Raw genomic sequence first — 22,999 nt, 5'->3', positions numbered from 1 at the left:
TTATTAATATCATTTAAATGATAAGAATTAGCAAAATCATTTAAATGTTTTGCATTAGATGTAATTTTCCTTTTTCCTATAATGGTAGTGTCACTTGCATGTAGTATACAATTAAAGTCACCGGCTAAAATAATATCTCCTATAGAGAATGATATGATCTTATCAAGATGGTGTTTCACTGTATTAATACCAATTCCAGGTATCCAATATACATTAATTAATGTATAAGTCTTCCCATTAATTTGTATTGTAACCATACAAAACATTCCTTTGTCATCCTGATAAGACTTAATAGTTTTAGGAATGGGCATACTTTTATTCCATAAAATAGCCACTCCTCTTTTTTTCTGAGTGTGCTCTGAACTAACCAATACTGTATATTTGTTTGTGGCTAGTTTATCAATATCTTTTTTTCAAGAGATGAGTTTCTTGAAGGAAGACTAAGTTGGCCTTATGTAAATTAATGTATCTTATTAGGCTTGTCCTTTTACATGGATTATTCAATCCATTAATGTTTAAAGAAATTCCTTTTAGAGATGTCATTTGGCATTTTTAAAACATAAGAATCTTATGATCAAAATAACAATTAACAAAATAAGTAATGTTACATCTCCTTCTTTAGGTGTACCTTTAAATATAGCTGTATGTATTGAATCTCTTATGGGATTTTGTATAAGATTCAATTTTGTTTGTAGTGACAATGAGTTTACAAAATGTATTGTGGATGTCAGAACTATATACATACAACAATGAACAAGAGAAAATAATGTAAGGATTAAACCTTGCACCCAGCCTGGAGTTAAAAACTCCAACTTAGAGTAGTATATACCACTCAAGTTAACCCCCTACCCTAAGCAGCAGTACCTCAGCTACCACCTTATCAATTTAATACTAGTTATATTTAACATTAAATTAACAACTTTCAATTAGATTATCTAGCAAGACAAAACTACACATTTGATAAAACAACATCATATAAACTAAGATAAACTTTTTTTTTAAAACTATTCATACTACTATATACATCTATTTAATATAATACATTTGTATTCAAATAACATTCAAATAAACTTGATATTAGGAACCAAGAGGGGAGAGAGAAATAAAAGACGTGAGAGAGAGAGTGAAAGAAAGAAAGAAAAAAAAAAGGGAGGGCATATTTACATATTAATTTATTCAAAGTTTGTAAAAATAAGTTCTAATATTCATTTAAATCAAAAACTTTGGCTAATATGGTTTAGACATTACATATATTAAGATGCATCTATTTTCTGTCATGTAAATGCAGTTAACAGCTTCCAAAAAAACTTGAATTACTTGTATCTGAGCTTTTTTCCCATACTTATTATTGTCAGTAGAATAAAATATTATATTTATAGAAATTGTTATAAATCATACTGCATAGTTATGTAAATTCTCAGAAACACTTGCATTATTGTAAAGAAAGCCATCTGTATTTTGTATATCTATAATGCTGCTTTAAAATATATCACATGACAACTTCTTCCAGAATAGAGTCATAAAGTTATTTATGCTTGTCAATCAGATAAATCAAATGAGTTATAGTAATGTATATGTTTAAATCATAAGTTTTAACATAAATTAGTATGCTGCAGTCAAGTAAACTTTCAAAAACACTTGTATAAATGTTTCACTTTCTATGCCTTCTAAAATATCACATTTGCTTACTACAAGAAACTGCATCATTTAAAATCATTATAACTGACATATTTTATAAATTATAACATAAATACTTAAGTAATTATATAAAATAACTCACATTTAAATGTTAAAGAGTTCATTTTCCTTCACAGAGTCGCATTTGCAGCAGTTCTACTTCCTGGTAGAGTGTTCTTCCTGAATCTGTGATGTGTCAGTGTGAATTCTGGGGTCAAAGGTCAAATTGACTGCTTTCAGCTTCTCTGCGTGAATTATGAGAGTTGAAGCTTTTAAAACAACTCGAGGACACTGTTCATGAGGTAACCCACATCCCAAATTGTCTCCCTTAACATTTTGTCGGGAATCTTGTTAAAAACTAGTGACAAACATTCATTTAGCAGTATAAATGCATCTAAATATAACAAAACCTTCGCAAAGTATTTTACAGGTTATTACAGCCTCTATGCAAGTGAAATTAAGCCCAAAGTTATTAATAAGTTATAAAACTCAATATTTTTGCCCCAACTCAATTTTTATACAAATCTTATTATTTACTGTGCCTGTATGATCAAAAGCATTTCAATATTTTAATATGAAAGAAAATAAAGAGAAAGAATAAAGAAAAGAAAAAAAGAGAGTAGAAAATAAAAGAGAGTAAAGCAGAGATAGAAAAATGTAAAAGGAAGCTATAAAAAGTATTTACAATGGAATATTACTTAGTGCTTATATTAATAAAAATGAAAATAAAACATTATTTACTATTATTTAGTTCTAATTATTATTAATTAAAGCATGGCAGATTATTTGTAAAGCATAAGCAATATAATCAAGAAAGTATAATTAGCAATAGTATTTAAACAACATATAAACTTTTTTACAGGAATAAATAAGTTATTATTCCATTGATCATATTTTCATTACACTTCTCTCCCTGCCCTCCCCCACCCTTTACCCACTACATAATCTAAATAGAATGTCATTGTTTAAAATAAAGAAAAGAAGAAAAGGAAAAAAAAAGAAAAAAAAATGTATCAAGTTACTAACCTTACTTCTCTTTTTCAGAAAGAGAAACAAACTGAATCATAGCTTGTTATTAGTTCCTCAGATATTTTGACTGATTATGAAACAAAACATTTCTTTGCACACAAAAAATAACTTTGATTAAATCATTTTCAGAATATTTGTGGCTTTCTGGGAATGCAGTAACTATATTTAAAAAGATTAATAATGAAGAAAAATAAAGAGAGAAAAAAAGGAAAAAAAAACATAGAACAAATCATTTGTTTTTTAGTCTCTTCTTCTTCTCTGAAGTCTTCCACGAAGTTTCAGTTGCCAACTTCTTTAATGAAGGACTAGCCCACTCCATTTCCTCTATTTTATCCAAAATCTTATTTTTTTTGATAAACAGTAATGCAGAGTCTAAGTCATCAAAAATTTTAGGACCATCAGGAAGGAAGATTTTTAGCTTGGCAGGAAACAGAAGGTATGTTTTAAACTGTGCTTTTTTAAGCTCCCTTATTAGTGGCAGAAAAACGTTTCTTTTAGCTATTACCAAGGAAGAATAGTTATTGTCAAAACGCACAGTTGTCTCATTAATCTTAACAGGAGCTTTAGCCCAAGCAGATTTAAGAACCATCTCTTTATCAAAAGATGATAGAAATCTAACTATAACTGATCTAGGATAATTTTTGTTAGAGTTAGTATTAGCTATAGATCTATGTGCTCTTTCCATACCAAAAGAGAATGCTTCTGGTAAGTCTAATGTTTTAGGGAGCCATGTTGTTAAAAAAGAAGTAATATTGTTACCTTCAATATTTTCTGGCAGTCCAAAAATCCTAATGTTATTGTGCCTAGATCTATTTTCCAGGTCATCAAGCTTTGTTTGTAGATGTGTATTTTGTTTCAGCAAAAACTCTATGTTGATTTCCTCTTCTTGGATTCTATTTTCCATGTCATTTACAGTCTCTTCTATGCCTGTAATCTGGATCTTCTGTTGTTGCAAATCTATATGTAACAAGTCTATTTGTTTTGTAGTTCTATGAAGGTATCAATTTTAGTATCCAGTTTATCCATCTTAGCAGTAAGTTGCTGGATTGTAGATATCAGAGACTGAAGTTCTTTCTTGATGCTGGAGTCTTGAGAATTTGTCTTACTGGAACTCATTTCAAACAGAGAAACTGACAAGAAAATTTCCAAGGTGATTTCTGACAGGAATATTTTTAAAATTTCCTTTCTTTTTTAGATATAGTTCAAGAAATAGATAAAACAAACATATTTAGAAAGAAAATTACTTCATAAATTAATTTTTTAAGTAATTATTTCCTGTCAGTGCAGTGAAATTGGTGGAGCTGAAGAAATCTGCTGCTATCCTGTGTTCATCCTTGGCCACGCCCCCTGTTAAGGCTGTTCTTGAATACCAAAAGGTTACTGAGATGTATAGATGAAGGTATGCAGGTCACGATACCTTTTTGAATTCTCCCTTCACAATGTTTTTCTACATGACCTATGCATTCAGCATGGAGAAACATCACAAATAAACCCACTCTGCACTGGACCACTGAACTTTAGCTCAAATTTATCACCCTTGGCAGCAGTGCTTCACCTATCCACCCTTTTAAGGAGTAATAAAAATTAATAAAATAGAGGGGAAAACAACTCAAAATATAGATGAGAGAATCATAAGTAAGACAATGCTATTTAAAGTCACAAAGGAAAAAAAGGGAATATTCTTTTAATCTGATCAGACCTAAGCCTCAGATGTTTAACAACACTAGCAGTGTACCCAAACAAGTGCCTTTTCACGTTATTCATATACCATCCATATAATTCCTCAGTTTCTTGACCAACATAAGTTTTTTGATTCCTTTGTCATTTTTCATATTGTGTAAAACCTCTTTTAGATAGCACATGTTGACACGGAGTCACCTCAGGAAAGGGGAGGGAGATGGGCATCCATTCTTTTGTCACTTATTTTTGTTCAATAATTACAAAATACCCTAAATATCATCCTGACAAGTAAGCACACAAGTAGCTTCAGATCTGTCAGTTTAGGTTATAGTCACTGGCATTGATTGGCTGATAGTGGATAGATGCTTTTTGAGAGGATTTGTGATTCAATGAAACTAGCATTCAATGAAACCTGTGTTACTCTATCTACGGATACATACATACATGCATATATTCATATATAATTAAAGTTCCAGTTGTTGTGGTTTTGAGCATAGCTCACCCCTGGGTTTTCGAATACTGGCCAAGACTCTTGCCACCCCCATAGTGCCTTTTTTAGGCAAGGCTCAAAAAGACAAACCCACCTCCTTAGACAACACAAGGAAAAAGAAACTAAGGGTAATGCTGCTCAATGCCAGAAGTCTAAACCTCAAGATACATGCACTCGAGGCTCTCCTCAGTATGGAGAATATCGATATCTGTGCAGTAACAGAAACCTGGTTCAACGCTCCCAAGAGCACCCCAGCACTACCAGGCTATACCTCATGCCATGCTTTTTCGGCCCCAAAACTCGGACCGAACCACAAGAGGAGGGGGAGTATCCATATTCATCAAAGATACCCGTACCTCCAGGCTAGTGGCACTGCACGAAGCATCTGAGACCATCCATGTGCAACTAACAGTGGGCAAAACTGCCTTCCAGTTTGTAGCCTGCTACAGACCACCCTCCCAAACTCAGGAACCCCACTCGGCTTTCTTGAAGACACTGGAGAATATGAAGGTCTCTCCAAACACCATTATATTGGGTGATTTTAACTACCCAAACATAGACTGGGAGCACTACTCAAGCCCCAACACTCTAGCCCAACGGTTCCTAGAATTTATAAACTCAAAAGCTATGGAACAACTGGTCACCACTCCCACAAGAGGGGAAAACATATTGGACCTTATCATCACCAACATGGGGACTCTATGTTCCATACCAGAGGTATACCCCTCATTGGTAAGATCTGACCATAAATTAATCACTATCACTATCACATCCATATGCCTTCCCCACCCCCAGCAAAGGAAACCACACTCAAAGACTTCTCAAAAGCAAACTTCCCACTTCTAAAAACTGAGGTGGAATCCTTCAAAGCCCCAGGGCCAGTGGAAAATACGGCCCAAACTGCAGAATCCTTTACAAACGCATTCTGTGGATACCTACAGGAATGCATGGATCATGCTATCCCAAATAAAACCAAGACACACTCCTCCAAAGGAAGGAGACCTGTCTGGTGGACCCTAGCCATAAATAAGCTGTACAACAGAAGGAGGAAGCTACTACATGATAGAGCAAAATCCCTGAAAGGGAAGGCAACTCTGATCAGTACTAGCAAGAAACTACGATCCCTCATAAAATCATCTAAGGCTAGCTTCGAAAGAAAAATTGCACAAGACGCTAAAGATAATCACAAGGCTTTCTTTAGTTATGTCAGAAACCTGGGTGGAAACTCCCAGATATGCTCTGAGTTAGTGCAAAATGACAAAAAATACACTGAACCCACAGACATTGCCAACATCCTGGCAGACAGGTTCAGTGCAAACTTCTCCCCCACCTCCCCCCCAAATGAGCAAATGACTATGCCAAAAGAGTATAGCCTCCCTAACATCACAGATGCACAGGTGAGAGCTGCCCTCTCCAAAGCAAAAAACACAGCATCAATGGGACCGGACGGTGTCCCGGGCTGCGTTTTACACGAGCTCCAAGAAGAACTGAACCCTCACTTAAAATCACTGTGCAGTCTCAGCCTTACAACAGGATATGTACCCAAAGAATGGCGTACAGCAACAGTGGTCCCACACCATAAAGGTGGTGCCACAATGGACCCCGGGAACTACCGCCCTATAAGCCTAACTAGCCTGGTCTGCAAAGCTATGGAGCGTATCATCATGGAACTCATAAACAAAGGCATTGGGAACCTCCAAACACTGGATCCTACCCAATTCGGCTTTGTTAAGAGCAGATCTTGCCTCTTGAACCTGGTCAATTTCTTTGAAACAGTCACCAAGGCCATAGATGATGGGAAGGTAGTCCACACAGCCTACCTTGGCCTTGCAAAAGCCTTCGACACAATACCCCAATCGGGCATCATAAATAAGCTCACCAGCTTAAATATCAACCCCTATGTCACAAGATGGGTTGCAAAATGGCTTAGGGATAGAACCCACATGGTCAGAATTGCTGGTGCCATGTCAGATTCTAAACCAGTTACAAGTGGCGTCCCACAAGGCTCAATCCTGGAACCTCTCTTGTTCGGTATATATTTCTCTGCGGTACAGGCTAACACAGGAGGACTATGGCTGACAAAGTTTGCAGATGACTGCAAACTGGGGACCATAATCGACTCACCGGCTGACACAAGCATCCTCCAAAAAGGTCTCACAGAGATGGATAACTGGTGCCAGAGCCATGGCCTAAAGTTAAATGCCAAAAAGTGCATAGTCATCTCCTTTGGGAAAAACAAAGTGCTCACAAATTACCATGTAGGTGGTAATCCATTAAGTATGGAAGAAGTAATTAGGGATTTGGGGACCCAAGTAGATTGCAATCTCTCCTTTGACAATCACATTGCCAAAGTGGTTAGAAAGACATTCTATATAGCCCACCTTATCACAAAGGGGTTCACATCTAGATCAAGAGAGGTCATTGTGCCCCTCTACTCATCACTCATCAGGCCCATAATTGAATATAATGCCCCATTTGGGATGTACCTTACCCGACACCTGCTACAATGAGAAAGACCCCAAAAGTACCTCACCAAGAGGATCAAGGGACTCAAACAGATGCCCTATGCAGTTAGGCTAAAGAAACTCCAGCTCTACTCAGTTGCTTACCGCCTACTCAGAGGCGATCTGTGCCTGACGTATAAAGCCATGTCCAACCCAGAATTAATGGACATGTTCCACCTCAAGAAATCCAAATCCATCAGAACTACATGCTCCAGTGACTTAAACCTCAGCACAGAAATAAATAGAACATGCTGAAGGGACAGATTCATATCCCAGAGGCTCCCCTCACTCTGGAACAAAATCCCAATCCATGTCAGACAGAGCCCCTCAATGACCCTCTTCAGGAAGAATCTTGACGTTTGGATGGGAGATCATAAATTTACCCCTGGGATCTCTTCTGTGTCACTACTATACAGAGGCACAGTCAACTAATCTAAGAAGGGTGGCGAAAACCAAACACACTCTGGCTAGGCTTGTAAATGCCCTAGGGCAGATAGCCTAGTATCAACCTATATATATATATATATATATATATATATATATATATATATATATATATATATACATATATATATATATACATATATATATATATATATATATATATATATATATATATATATATATATATATATATACTACATGAGTTATTGCTGCACTGATTTCATTGTGCGCTGAAAAGCTATTCCTTTTCATCAGTAGTACAGGGTACAGCTGGTCAAATTGTAGGGTCGCAGGTTAGTACCAATCATTCTGCAGACCATTTTAAGCCTAGCCAAAAACCCCTGTTCAAAATTTCCATCTAGCTTCTGGGAGAACAAGACAAGACAGAAGAGGGGAGAATTTGAGGATGCCAATCCAATTATCTAGGTTTACCTTGAATGTGGCAAGGATGCAACTCTGCTTGACAAGTAGCGGAAGTTTGTTCCATAGGTGAGGAATATGTTGGGATATTAATCTTTCACACCAACATGTCTTATTTATCTGCTGATGAAGGCTTAATTCCTTTAACCCAGTATTTGACATACCATTAGTTCTGCAAAGGAATATGAGATCAAACAAAGTTAGATCTTTCATGGCACAAAAGGCTAGACATAGACCTCCACGTAGGAGTCTGTAAGAGACTGAGTACAGAGAAGGGGTTGCCAGTCTTCTGATAACTGAGATTTTTGAGGCCATTGATCATTTTAATTATGAATTATGGAACAGTTGAAGTTCATTATAATGACCATTACATAGTTCCTGAGCATTTCTCTTGTCTTAATTTTTGTGCAACCTTTGAGTTAGTATATTTAATTTCTGGGGATGTGAGGATGGAGGCACCATGTCTGGGGATGTGTGGGATGAAACCCTCCACATTAAAGTTGATTTTTGTTTTTCTATTTTGTAATTCAAATGTAGCCTAATTGCAAATTGCAAATGTAGCCTAAGCCCTAGCACAGAGCGAGTGCTGTCATTGCACTGAAACAATGTTCCTGTAACTGATATGAATGTGCTCAAATTACAGGAGGCCTCCACTTTCTATTAAGGGTGGCATGCTGTTGTCTGAATCTGAATTTGTTTGCTGTGCAAGTCTGCCCATTAGGGACTTCTGCCTGAAAATGTTATTATATTGCAGCAAAGAATTTTACAAGTTTGTAGAAGCCCTGGTATGAGAGACGTAAGCCATCTTTGGAGAAACAGGAATGTGTATGTAGACATCTGACAGTTTTGATACCAACAGGTCATTTATTTTACTGTAGTCCAAATTATGAAATGTATCCAGATATTTTCAGAACATAGCTGAAGTTCACAAGGAGGTATTTGAAAAATGCTACCAGATTATAAATTGTGCAATGCACAAGGCCTAAGCGATTGATTGTTGCACCAACAAAATAAACCAGCACCCAACTGTAACTGATTTGTGTTATTATTTTCATTGTACACATTCCTTCACAAAAGTATGATGCACAACAACATGAACCTACAGTAAAAAAGAAACCTGGAAACTCCCACTACCATGAAGAAAAACACAAAAAATCCAAATAACATGTCATTAGTAATGCACTGAACCAAAGACAAACAAGGAAGACACTCAAATCTGAAAAATTATTTAATTGTTAAAACCAGTAAGAACTTTTAGTTCATGCAATGTCTCTAGGGCTGAGACTTCATCAGACTACACAAATTTTCCCTAAACTCATTTAATTAAATTGAAAATACAATTGAATATTCCATCTTCACAAACAATGATACTCAAAACTGATATGTCCTTAGGCATTTTAAATAGCCTTTAAAAATAACAGCGTTCAGTCCAAAACTTGCCATTGAATTCATAACAGTTTGCCACTTATATTCTAAATATTCCAACTGGTCATTCCCTACTTCCTCCTCTCTCAAATGTACACATATTGAAGGACACTGAAAATTTCTTAAAATCATTTCAACTCAGTATGTTTACAAAGAGCTTTTCAATTAACTTTATTCTTAATTGCTCTTACATGTTCCATAAATCTCTCCTTTAATTTCTGCACTGCATGGTACAGAAGCCTGGGCAGTAAAGGCAGAACAAATCAGAAAGCTAGAAGTAATGGAAATAAAGTGCCTCAGATGGGTGGTAGGATGCACACTGTGGGACATAAGATCAGAAACCAAAGTAGCTCCAGTTGCAGAAAAGAGTAAAGATAACAGATTACGGTGGTCCGGGCACATGTGCAGAAAAGGAGAAGACCAAATGGTGAAGAAGATTTTGGAAAGTAAGAGGAAATTAGAGCATCCAGCAAAGAAGTGGGAGAATTGTGTGAGATGATCTATAAAAGTCAGGCATGAATGTCAAAGGTAAGAGTGTGGCACTGAACTGAGAGAGATAGCGACAGTTAACATGACACCCCAACCCCATGTAGAAAAAAATGGGAAAAATGGGGTTGATGCTGTTTTCTCAACATAGAAACTAGTGCATACTAAACAGGTTGCTATGTAAACAGCATAGTCAGCATTGCATGTAAACGTCCCAGGGGGAGAACAGGACCGAGCCATACTGGCACAAAAAAACACTTTTGTTCATTACTAATAAACCTAAAAATAAATTAATTACAACATTTTTATAAAAGAAATTCTTATATCTATACTGCTTTTATTGATGAAATGTAGACCATCACCCAATGCTTTAATAACTTCTTCTTTTGTATCAAATAATCTCCAAATGTTCATTTTAATATTTTGAATACATCTATTGTTTAGATTGTAAGTCAGACACAGAGTTGAAATCCACTGTGACTGTTTACATTTATCAATACATTTTTTATCCTGCTGTAGACTAGCTAGGGCATTGTTAATCAACATTAATGAAGATGCCCATCTCAGAAACCTATCTTTTAACTGAGTTTCGACTTTTAGTGTTTTGTCCTGTCTACTGGTTAAGTTCCTAAATCTTGTGAACATAGACTAACTACTCCCTTCTTTTGATATTCAGCATGCATGCTACAGAAATGTAGCAAAGAATTGCAGGCCACTTGCTTGTAACTAATTTCTGTTGACAATAAATTATTTTTATCTATTTGATACTCAACAAGGTGATTGAAGGATCACTTATTTTACTGAAACATTCTAAGAAAACTCAGCCTATATTTACATCAGGTAAGAATATTTTCATCTCTTTCCAAGTATCCCCCCATGTCTTCAATAAAGCAAACATAACATTTAACTAAAAATAATAATGCCTGTTATATAAATAATTATTTGTTAGGGTGCCATGACTAAATTGGGGGCCATATTGGCCTCCACGGTAACTCCCACTAACTGTTGATAACAAAACAAATGGAATTTAGAACATAATCTGTACTTCCAGTCAAGAATCTAAATTGACCAATATTATACTGAGGGTCATCTAGTAAAAAAACAAAAAGTGGTTACCCATTGAATCCATAAATCATGGCAGGTAGCCATGTACAAAAATGGACTGCCTAAAGTTACTAAAAGATCCTGCCAACAAAAACTTTGTAACAAATTATATGTAAAATGACAGGTGTCTCTAAAAAAATGGAGTTTTGAACACAGTTTTTTAAGTGCTGCATCTATAAAATTTAACAAAGGATGCAACTTAATTGTCTTGGCTGGCATTATTGGCCTTAAAGGTATATTTACATTGTATTTATGTATTTTAGGTGTGCCAAAAATTGTCTCAATCACAGGATGATAAATATGCAAATAATCATACAAGTTTGACATAATTTGACCATCTAAAAACTTCTCATATAACCAACTGTCAATTTGTCTATATTTTTAAAAATGTATTTTTTCTCTCCACTTTTTTATAGCATTAAAATCATTCAAAAATGGTGACCATCTAAAAATCATTCTCTTCAGTGTCCATCAAGACTGTAGCACCCCCCTTTATCAACTTTTAGCACTCTTAACTGTTCTGTCAGCTGATAAACCTTTTAGTGGCCCTCTTTCTTCTTTTGTCAAGTTATGAGTCTTGTGTTCATGTAGCCAGGACTTTTTAACAGAGCCCTAATTTCTGCTGCACAGACCTTTATGTAAAATGAAATAATGGGATGCAAGGGAGAATTACCTAAACTTGGCTTAACCTAAGTTTTGCAATCAGTCAATGGTAGTTTGTTATTAAACATGATTCTAAAGTTTAAATTTTAGTGTGAAACTTCAAATCATTAATAGTAGAAAATAAATTTGCTTTACTTCTGGGCACAAACAAGAAACCTTTCTTTAAAATGCTAACCTCTTGTGGCGTCAATGCTTTTTTTTTGGAAAGACTGTAAATGTTGAAAACATGAGGTGTCATTACCTGGGTGGACAGTGATGTGAGCTCTCGCCTGCCTGTGGTAATTGATGCTGCCTTCCATTGTTCATATTGTTCTGTAGTACTTCTGCCAACAAATACTGAGTCTTGATGTGGTGGCTGGAATAACTGTCTATGTATTTTTCTGGGCTGTTGTGGCACCCTGTTTGGATTTGAAATGAAACAACTTCCCTCACTGCCATCAATAATTCCATTGTTGTTCCTGAGATTTCTGCTGTCATTTGATTAACCAAGGAGACCTTATAATCTTGTGGGAGGTTGTAAAAAAAGATACATCAATCACTTTTAGAGGTGTTCAAAGGATGTGACAGTCCTTCTGCCCCAGACACTTTATCTCCTAATGCATTGATGTTTGTGTTAGTCGGTGTGTCATTGATAATTTTATAGTCATTATTATACCTTGAAGCTTATTCATTTCACATTTTTTGAATAATTCATCATCCTTAATTTTTCATACACTTTGGCCTTGTTAACAATAATTTCAATAGTAGATACAGCTAAATATATTTTATCTTGATTATTAGCCATTCTTGATTATTAGACATTTTCTTTTCTATCTGTGTTAATTCACAGACTACATTTTTTCACAAAAGCAAAACTAATTGTAGGCTAGCACTTTGATTTATTTCTATCCATTCCACAATTAACTCTTTGGAAAAAGGATTAGCTAAGGGTTTCCTGTCAAACTGTAACCCCCTTGGTACTCTGTTTTTATCCAAACAGGTTCTACAAAATTTTATCCCATTGCTTGCACATATACTTTAGTGCAAACACATCTATTTCTTAGAAAGTGTCATCTTTATTCTATTTGAGAATACCCAAGCTATGAGAACTGTTGTATTCTACAAATCCAGAAGCATATGACAAAGAGGGTTCCACAAACAAATCACTAAACACATTCCCCTCCAAGCTCAACATGCCATTTTAATGTAAATTGACATTAGTAGATGTCATTTGTATTTCTGCTGTAGCCTTACATATTGCATCAGTCACCTTCAAAACATTACTCGCGTAATTACTGGTCTGTAGGACAACTAGATGCATACTTAACTCATGAATAGCATCATGCAATTTTCCAATGATCAGGGGAGTATCCACAGCAGACATAATCAAACAACAATAAAAAAATAAAGCTGGAAAACTGAAGAAAAATCCCAAAACCATGTGAACAATAATGTTCTGAATCAAAGACAAATAAGGAAGATGCTCAAATCTGAAAAATGATTTAATGTTAAAACCAGAAAGAACTTTCATCTTAAATGTTGCCTGTATGGCTAAGACTTCATCAAACTACACAAATATTATCTAAACTAACTAGTTTAATGTGGCTAACAGTTATGGAAGGTACTAATGTCCATCTTGAGGTTAGTCTACTGAGGTAATGGTACATCTTCTGGACAGTATTGTAATGCAGACAGTAAACATTGCCTTTCTATGTAGCATGTGAAAGAAGTGAACAGAAAAGTAATGTTGCCTCTCCACTGACCCACAGGTAGAATCCTCTCCTTTATTTAAAATGAGAAAGTGGTTTCATCTTGTACAAATGTTAAAACCAGTAAACCTCAAAAAATGCCTGCATAGAGCATTGCCCCTGTTTAATTCGTAATAGTATAGATATGTTCTCTTAAGCTTTCATTTAACTTCCTTACAATTTTGTCAGTGTAAAATCTTTCAAATTTTTACAAAGCGATGCATATGCTACACTTTCAGGCTGACAAATAGCTTGCTGAAGTAACAGTTCTTAGAAATGCAACAGTTGTGATGCTTGGCTATTATACCACAAAAGTGACAACACCAACAGTTGTCTTGTAATTAGCATGGAAGATTAAGGCCCTCATTTGTTAAAGCACAGCTTCCTGCAGTCATACCTGTGAAGGCATGTACACAGCTGTATAACTTGTATATCCATTTGAGGCCTCTGATGGATAATAGGGTTGAAGCCCCTCAATGGCAATATGACTCTGTCCTTGTGTAGCATTTGGAGGGGCATGCAGCAAACATACTCTCATCTCCTCTTGTTCTTTTTTTGCCTATACTCATTTCTTTGTATTATTTTGGTTTCAAACTACCAAGCAGTTGGCTCAATTTGACCTTCTGATAAACTTGTAGCTGTCATAGAGCACAATCTTCTTAAATCCATAAACAATTTTTTGATGACTTAAGTTCATATTGCCACAGCAGATTCTTTTATATGGATGACACTACTTACTTTCAATATTATCACTATGTATGGTACCATATGGTTAATGTTTGGTGTTCCCATACCACGATTACAGGAATCTGACACTTAAAACTCCTTTTTCCTGTTGTGTTCATGCATTTGCTGTTTACATATTGACATTTCAGGGATGTTCCAGATTACCATTCTCTGCACTGTTTTGTCTTACGGCTATTATCTGTTTGTAGATGTGCCTGTATCAGTTATGAGCCATGCATCCCACATACATGTAGGAAAAGAGATATTGCTTTCACATTGTTCATTTGTAATATGTAGGCATGTGGTGTACTGAAATTTACCTCAAGCTAAATACAAAAAAAGTAGCTTTCAGCAATAAAGATGCTCCCACTTGATATGCTAGAAGGCAAAGTCCTCTTCAAAGAGATGCATATATAAGAGATCTGGATACTTATGTAGACAGCTCTATCTCAATTGAGCATCATGTTTCAACTACAATCAGGAAATCATTATTTCTGGCCCAGTTAATTTCCAAGGGAATATCTGAACAATCCAAACAAATCATCTCACTACCATACTCTTCCCTTATGAGATCCAACAAATATAAATGTCTCCTCTTACATGTACAAATCCAAGCATATCTCTCAATTCAATAAATAAATCAATGAAAATAAAATAAAAATATCATAATCCTTCAACTATCTTGACAGATTAACACAACTCTCCTAATAATCACTATCCTACTGACTGCTCTGATGTGATATGTATTTTACATTTCAAACTATGAAAGATCTAGTCCTATTTATGCTCTTATACAGTGGATATACAGACAACTGTATTAGGGACCTACCTTTACACCACAGAAACAAAGCTCACTGAAGGGACAGATTCTAAAGCAATGTATCTTCAGAGTGTAGAATATGCTACCACTACATGTCAAGCAAAGTACTATTTTGTCTGGTTTTACTGCTAGCCTTGATGATTGGATGGTTTCAAGCAAATTTACACTTGGGTTATAATGTATGGCAATGCATGATTTAGAAGGTAAACACTTACAAATTCATAGATAGTTGCTAGGCTATCGGCCCAAGAATCATTTTAAGCCTAGCCAAGTGTACCCTAAATTTACCAAAATATTGCTGATATGTCAGTACCCCAAGGAATGTTATGATTATAATACAGACTTGTTCAGAGGCTCTCCCTGTCCATTATGGATATGAATCCCAAACCAGGGGTAAATTTGTAGTTTTCCATCCATTGGTCCAAATTACATCTGAACAGAGCTCAGGATGAGCCTTGCGTCACATGAATGGAAAGCCTGTACCAGAGAAGAGGTAGGTTTTCAGACACAACCTGTCCCTCCAACATAATCTGTTCATGTCACAGATGAGGTTTAGATTCTTAGAATGGATTCTTAGAATGTGCATCTCTGATGCAATTTGTTTTGTATATGTTCAACGAATCCATCAGTCTGGTATCAGTAGGTTCCTTGAAGGTTAGCGTAGACCACCTCATAGCAGTCTAAAGCACAGTACTTCAAAGATTTACTTCACATTACTCATTACTTGTATATAGGAACTAGATAAACATAAAATAACAAAATAGATAGATAAATTACATAACAATGATGAAGATGGTAAGTTTTTCACTTCTATACTTAGAGAAAAGAAAGAGAAACTATCTAAAAACTGTGCATCATGAAGGACATTTATTAACTTATCATGTTATCTTGCAAAGTATCATCACGGATTTTAGAAATATCATTGTCTTTTGCTTCTCCACCAAATTGCTCTTTTTAACGTTTCAAGTTCCTTCTAAAAAAGCTGTTGAGTTTAAATGTCAATTTTAATCCTTATTTTGAGTTTCCAGTGCCTTACAAAAAAGAACAACCAAGGATCTCACCATGCCCACACTAAGCATTACCAATTTTTATCAGATTCAGTTTGGATGTCACCATTTCTGTTAAGTGTCAATGTTTTCAGTTTTTACTTTTTTTATGCAACTTGTCCCAGTGAAGATGAAGATGAAGACAAAGACTAGAGTAAACAACTTCATAATCTATGAAGGACTGAACAAGCCCCACAATCAGCACATCTGCTGCTACTGATTTTTCTGTCAATTTATGTAAGAAAGATGCTGCCAACTTCTATTTTCACTACAAGGACTAGTATTCCCGACTCAAAGATGTTGAACTTAAAGTTCTCAGAGTTGAGGAAAACAGGAGTCTTGTAGTTGACAAAGCAGTTGATAATTGTGAAACCGCCATAATTTGGCAGAGTAATCTGCTTGCCACCAAAGTCATATGGCAGCTATTTGCAAGCACCATTTCTACTTCACTCCCAAAGGATCCCACTCCCTGCTTCCTGACTAGGTCTGTGTACCCACTGCATCAGTTTCTGCTAATAATCAGCTTCCAGAATCTGGAAACAAAATCTCTCAGTATCTATGTTTTACCTACTTCTCAACAACAACAAAAAAATGCTCTCTACTGAGTCTGCCCACAACCCACATTTTAAGTTTTCTGGATGGCCTGATGAGTTCATAGGCTAAGTCACTATATTTTTATATTAAGGACACAAATCATACTCTTCAGCTGTTTGACAGGTTCAGATTCACTAGGTATGATTTCTTTGTCTTCACCACACATCAAAATCACTGTGTATAGTAAACCCTCAAAGTGATGGACAGATGGAAAACACACACACACACGCACACACACACACACACACACACACACACACACACACACACACACACACACACACAATTTTCAATGTTGAAGGACAGACACCACCACATATCTAAAATACATTAGACTTGTGCAACCATTTAAGCAAAGTGCCACTTCACTTTATAGGTTCATCAAGGGTAACGTTCTAATTTCACAGCTGAACCCTAAAATTAGTGATTCCCAAAGTCGTCTTTTGCCTCATACTATCAGTCACTAGAGTTGCAGGACATTCTGAGGATAAATGGCCAGATTTTACTTCCAGCACTAAACAGATCTGGGTGCTCAGAATCATCTTGGAATGTGGTATACATTACTATATATATATATATATATATATATATATATATATATATATATATATATATATATATATATATATATACCATATATGTGGTATACTTGCCAGATGTGCTCCAGTATTTATAACTGAGAAATGGAGAGACACCTAGCTGATTTATTCTGGGAGCACTATAAGAATGTCAGGAATGCACTCAGTGAGAATTAATCTATCCCATTTGGTGTTAACCTGTTCTTTATCATCCAATGGTCATTATCTATATATTACCCTTAGTGAGAATAGCTGCGATTATACATAGATAATTTAAGGGGACTGATTCATGGGATAAAGCATTTAGGATCTGCCTCTGTCCATTAGTAGTAAAGGAGCAGTTGGGGGTAAATCTTTTGTTACCCATCCATAGATCCAAGTTGCACCTGAATATGAACAAGGATGATTTTGATATTACAGAAGATATTTAGATCACTGGACTCAGTATTTCTGATACTATTTGACTTGGTGGTGTGCAGTAGGTCCATCAGTACTGGGTTAGAGGATGCCTTTATTCCAGATTCAGGCTACCTCTTAGCAGACTACAGGATATGGAATATAGTGAAAAGGCTTTGAACTGGTCCATGTAGGGCATATTTTTAGGCCTTATATCCTAATAGTAAGTTATTTTCTGGACATTCTGATTGTTGCACATGTCGTGAAAGATACATGCCAAAAGTGACATTATATTAAATGTCCTAATGAGGGTTGAGTAAAAAGGGGCAATGCCATTTCTAGATCTATCCACAAGCCCTTTGTTTTTAAGTTGTACAGTAAAGAAGGACTTTCTTCTGACAGTAAACACGTCAGTCGAAGAATAGGTCAATAACCACATCAGTTCCCTAATCGCGAACAACTGGGTCAGCTCTCAGGGGCATATTTTCATTGTTGTAATACCCCAGGATAGACTCTTCCCAAATAATATGAATGTGCATTTTCTGGCAATCAGTTTTGGTCCATCAGTCTAGCACAAATAATTATCTGGTACAATCCTTCCTCATGTAAGTTTAAGTCATTTGGGAATTCAATGACTGCTCCTAACTTGCAGTCATCTGCAAACTTAGTCAAACAGAGCCTTTTGGCATTAGCTTCTACATCAGATAAGTAGATGTCCAACAGTGAGGTCCCAGCACAGATCCCATGGGGACTCCACTAGTGACTGGTGTCTCTGTGAAGGTAGCTTCCCCAGTTTTGAGCTCCAGAATCCTACATATAAGCCAGTAAGCAAATTGATGGGAGATGCAGGAGTTTATTGCCAGTTTCTTTAGCTTTTCTACTATGCCTGAGTGGGGGAATTGTGTCAAAAGCTTTGCCAGGTCATGGTTCTCTGGTGTGTACTGTTTTGTCTTCATCCATTGCTTTGGTGGCCTTTTCAAAGAACTCTAGGTTAAGTAAACATGACTTTCCCATGACATATCAAAGCTAAGATGGGTCTTGTGTTTGGAGATTCCCTGTGTCAGTATTGATTAGCTCCATGACTGGCCTATTCATGGCTTTGCACATGAGGCTGATGAAGCATATGAGTCTGTGGAAAGTCCTCCCTTATGCATGGGAATGACTACAGCTGTCCTCCATTTGCATGTTTCAAAACCACTACAGAGGCTGAGGTTGAACAGTGTTATTTAGGGGGTGGCTAAATCATGTTTCTTGCTATTTAATATGTTTCTGAATATTGCCAGGGCCAAGGGATATAATATGTTTATCTTCTGATAGCACTTTCAGTGCATGTTATTGTGGGATAGTCAGAGTTGAGTTGGTTTCAAGTATATCTAGTGGGATAGACAGCGGGGAGAGAAGGGAAAAGTTTGAGCTAAATTTATCGGTCAGTAGGTTAGCTATATCTTCAGCCTCAGGGTAGGTAACATTCACAATAATCTTAGCACATTGCTGCATTGTGCTTCTGAGAATATGAATGTAACTAAAAAAAGGCAGTATGATAGCCTTCGTGGCTATTTTAGCACAAACATGGATTTAGTGGATTTAATTAAGCTCCTCAGTTGTTTGCTTGTTTCAGTAATGAGGGTTCTGTCATTCTGGGAATTACTATTCTTACTTGTGGTCAGATTTCTTTTCCTTTTATTATAAAGCTTGCTGATATTGTGGTTTCACCCGGAGGGTTTGTTTCTGGACTTTGGCAGTGAAATACATTCTCCCATATACAATGGAATTAACTGTATTTGGTGGGGATTATACACTTGCCATTGTATCACTTAGAAGTAAGTAGTTTGTCTTAGAGAAATTTTGAAGGAGACTGCATTATGAATATATCTAACAAGCAATGAAGATATGCAAGGGATGGTACAAGATCCTTAATATTGGGAAGAACAAGATCCAAGATCTTGCTCCCATAGTGTGTACTCTGATTAATTGTTCCAGGGCATTTGTACTTACAAAGTTCAGGAATTTTTGTGCTTATGTGCTAGAGGTGGTGTAGGTTTCCCAGTTTATAGCTGGATAGTTTAGATCACCTAGGAAAATGGCATTGGATTTAATACTGATTCCAGTTCCTGTATATAATCATTGTGGCTATCTTCTGCCATTGAGGGAGTTTAATAGGTAGCTAATGTATGGTACAGGACCTTTCTGATGGTTATTTGGACATGAAGAAGCACTAATGCATCATGCTACCATATCAGCCTTGATTTGAGTCTCTTCTGGATGAAGACTGAAAACACCTCCACATTTTTTCTTTCCTGCATATTAGCTGGTCTAAATGTGTGAAAGGCATTGTTGCCCTGCACAGCTGGATTGCTTTCCATTGTTTTAAACCATCTTACAGTCATTACCACAGATATCTACATCCTCCAGGCTAAAGAGGGATTGTACTAAGTGAAGTTACTTGTCTATTTTCCTAGCATTGATTAGTAACACCTTCATATTTTCATTTGATTGATTCATTATATTGATAGGTTTATCAGATTAGTATTGCCTTTAAAAAGGCTCTATGAGGATGGACAATGTATTTGCCAATAATCAAAATCCCTGGAGGACCAGGTACAAGCCATTACTTGCAAAGCAGCTTGATCTATCTATCACATCCTCCCAGGCTGACAAATATTGGACCCTCTTTGAATGAAATGAAAAAACTTAACCAGTTAGGAAAGTCAGTTATTTTTTGCTCATATTGTGGCATCATCCTTGGCAGAGGTAGAATGTTGCTCAATGCAAAGCACATACCCTCCCTGGGGCACAGTTTGAAAGCTCCATTATGTCTCTTATAGAATAAACTACACCTTACTAACTTCAAATTTTAGATTTATTTATGGTCTTAGCTACAAGTCTGCTTTTTTATTATCTTGTTGTCTTTCTAAAAATGCTGTTGCATGTCTTTTCATATTTTCCCTTCATTACTATCATCAGTTATAGTAGGTAAGAAAACAAATGTAATTCTTAAGTGGTAGCTTTAAATAATTGCATATTTGTGTATTTACGTTTATATGTTACCTCATGTCATCAATACTACTTTATAGAAAACAATGCAACATTTGTTTCAATAACTTCATTATAAATGATTTATGTTTTAACTCTTAATCTGTGTAAACTAAAAAAGACAGATGTAAATGAAAGTTGATCGCTTACAAAAGCAACTGTCCGTTATCTGTAGGTCAGTGAGACGGGTTCATGTCAAACCCACGACATGTTCAAATATCGAAAGTCAGTACACCGACATGAAACCATCGACATTTCAAAACATCGACAGTACAGGTATACGAAAGGACAGCGCTAACATGGGTCCTGCAAGGGGGAAGTAGTATGGGTACAGTATCATATCATATCCTTTACTTCCCCCATGCAGGACCCATGTTAGCGCTGTCCTTTCGTATACCTGTACTGTCGATGTTTTGAAATGTCGATGGTTTTGTGTCGGTGTACTGACTTTCGATATTTGAACATGTCGTGGGTTTGACATGAACCCAGTGAGACACATGAAGTGATTGTGATCATAGTTTACAGACCTAACTTGAACCCCATATATTTTAAATACTATGTAACCAAAACTAGAGTTCAGAATGCTGTTCTTGACCATCCCACGGATTCACTATTCTTCCCTGCAGGACTAGCTTAGTCCTGCATGGAAGTGGCCATTTAGGAGCAGCACGGCAGTACGCCATGCATATTAATGAAGGCGCGCTGCCTGAGCTCCTAAACAGACACGGAGCGTATACAAGTGCAGGGGACGTGTCTGAGAGCAGAGCTCTCAAAATATACATACCCCTGCAATCAAAAACAGCAGTTTAGCAATAAGAATGAGCGAGACCGTTTATAGGTGTTTGCAATACCCCCAGCAACATCCCCCCAAGTTTATAAGAGCAACAGTTAAAATATAAAATATAAACAAGCTAATTTTTTTTATCAAACAGATAAAATTTAACTGTAGGTGCGTGGGTTTGCCCATTGCTTATCTACGTATACTGCAGCTTAAATGGCACAAGAAGATAAATATCAAGATACATGCAAATGAAGCAGTACTGCAATAGTGTAGTGGGCAGAGTATTCACCTTACGAGCAGTCATTTGCAGTTCGAGTCTCACTCCAGTACATTCCATTTTCCATGTCATATCACTTTATGAACACTATTTTTTGTTGTATAACCTACTAAATAACATACATTTGTGAACTGGAGTACTGCATTAAATGCAGATGTGAGGTGTCATTGTCATAATGTTCTAAAATCCACAGATAAACACAAGTGCCCCATACAGTATTTGTATACATGAATCAGGGATACAAATCAAAGATACAATGTGTAATGAATGATAAATCCATACAGAGTTCAAATCCACCACCTTCCCAAGAACCATTTTACATTTCTGTCTAAATTAGTGTGGGAGTAAGTGGGGATAAGGACTATTAAGCAGTAGTAAGTGGGTTTAAGCCAGTTTGCACAGGGGTAAGCAATGTGCATACAGGTTAAGCAACATTGAAGCTAACTCTTTGTAAGCGTATTTAACCAGAGGTTAGCATTGCTTACCTTCAAGCAAACCTATGCAAACCCGCTTACAGTTGCTTAAAAGTGTCTTAATCACTCTGTATGCAACAGCCGCTATTGTGGCCAGAAGCAAAATAAACAGTCCTTGAACCCAGGACCCTATACACTACAGGCACAGTAGTTAACCACTAAGTCATCACAGCAATACATAAGATTGAAGTATCACCAAACAGATCCTCACTATAGGAAAATCAAACTTAGCATGTGAAAGGAATCTCTATACAGTTTTATGTTGTATAACCCACTACATAACATAAATATGTGAACTGGAGTACTGCATTAAGTCCAGATGTGAGGTGTCATTGTAATAAAGTGTTGAAATCCCCTAATAAACACAAAGACTCTATACAGTATACATACACATGAATCATGGATACCAAACACATATATAACATGTAATGAATAATAAACCAATGCCAAATAGCAAATAATATGCAAATTAAAAATTAAGTAATGCTAAGCATTGCACAGCCCAACTTACAAGGTGTAAGCAATGTGTAGGCCAGCTAAATCAGTTTGTCCATTGATATACCCCTTTAAGCAATGCCAACCTTAGTTAAGCAGTTTTGCCCATAGTTTAGCATTTTCAAAACCAT

The sequence above is a fragment of the Protopterus annectens genome, chromosome 8.part1 (genome assembly GCF_019279795.1).
Source record: "Protopterus annectens isolate FY-2018-M chromosome 8.part1, PAN1.0, whole genome shotgun sequence".
NCBI classification, from domain to species: Eukaryota; Metazoa; Chordata; order Ceratodontiformes; family Protopteridae; genus Protopterus; species Protopterus annectens.
This window is presented reverse-complemented; position numbering follows the sequence as displayed.